At 39.0% G+C, this 1,186-nt stretch overlaps 1 non-coding gene across 1 annotated transcript; it reads right to left on the bottom strand.

Moving 5' to 3' along the window:
- Positions 1 to 234: 234 nt before the first annotated feature.
- trnat-cgu (transfer RNA threonine (anticodon CGU)) lies at positions 235 to 306 on the bottom strand. Its single transcript has one exon. It is a non-coding gene; the product is annotated as a tRNA-Thr (tRNA).
- Between the last annotated feature and the right edge of the window lie 880 nt (positions 307 to 1,186).

The following is a 1,186-nucleotide window of genomic DNA, read 5'->3' as shown; positions in this document are numbered from 1 at the left end:
GCACAACTGGCCGAAATCTTAAAGTGATTAGAAGACCTGGTTCAGGTGTGTTTTGTTTGATGAACCCCGGTAGCCCATACAGACAAATCATATCATGCCCATTTCTGAATTTATTTCGTTCCCAATTTTACAAGACCTTGAGCATGTTAAGGAGCGGTGCAGCATTGTGGTAAACCTGTTTTGTTCTTCAATTACATGCATTTTGAACCCAGGTTGGACTGTATTGGACTTAAAAGGCACGGACGGGGTTCGAACCCGTGATCTTCGGTTTACGAGACCGACGCCTTACCACTTGGCCACCGCGCCTGCGCTCTGAGACACAGTTTCCGACTTTATATTATGAACATCACTCAGCTTCCAGTTTCTATTCTGAGACCCAATGAGTTATCAGAGGATACTCGCATCATAAACGGCATTTAGCGTCTACAAAACTACCCATGAATGTTCATCGCATGAGAGCAATGAACGCAAGACCATCACATCACATCACATCTGATTTTCTCTGCAGAAATGTCGAGTGTGAGCAAGCATCTATCAGATAAATGCCTGTGAATTTTATATTTTGGACTGTTTTAACGCTGTCAGTGGATTGTATGAAGTGGAAATATGTTGCATTTAACTTAAAATTGTAATTTACGATCACTTTAGCCCAGAAGAAAAGTCTCTTGAATGATCATAAAGGGTTCTCATGAGTGATTCGTAAGTATGTTATGCCTGTAAGGAATTCGTTTGGGACTTTAACAAAACTATGCTGTGTCATGTTGAAATAATAAACGATAGACTTTTGACATATATAATTATACAAACTGAAAGGGAGTATTTCACATTTGTTTTCTTCTGGAAACCTTGCTTATAAATGAGTAGTGTCTCGGTGAATCAGCTCGTTGCAGTGAATTGTCCGAGTGAACCGATTCGCTAAAATGGATCGGTCTTCTAAGGGCTTAGTTCACATCCAGTTCATTCTCGTTACAAGTGATTCGTTACATCCACCAGGGGAGGCTGTTGAATCGTGGCTTTACTTAAGATAAAAAAAATAAATCATACTGGAGAGTAGGTTTTGTGCTCTGTCATGATTACCATGCCCATAATATATATTGAGGCTCTGGAGCTTCTGTCTATGGAAGGCATTTTCTGCCAAATTTAAATAAATAAATTAAATGATTAAAATGAAAATTAAAACCAGATT

This window comes from Carassius auratus, unplaced genomic scaffold (assembly GCF_003368295.1).
Source record: "Carassius auratus strain Wakin unplaced genomic scaffold, ASM336829v1 scaf_tig00008290, whole genome shotgun sequence".
NCBI classification, from domain to species: domain Eukaryota; kingdom Metazoa; phylum Chordata; class Actinopteri; order Cypriniformes; family Cyprinidae; genus Carassius; species Carassius auratus.
This window is presented reverse-complemented; position numbering and strand designations above follow the sequence as displayed.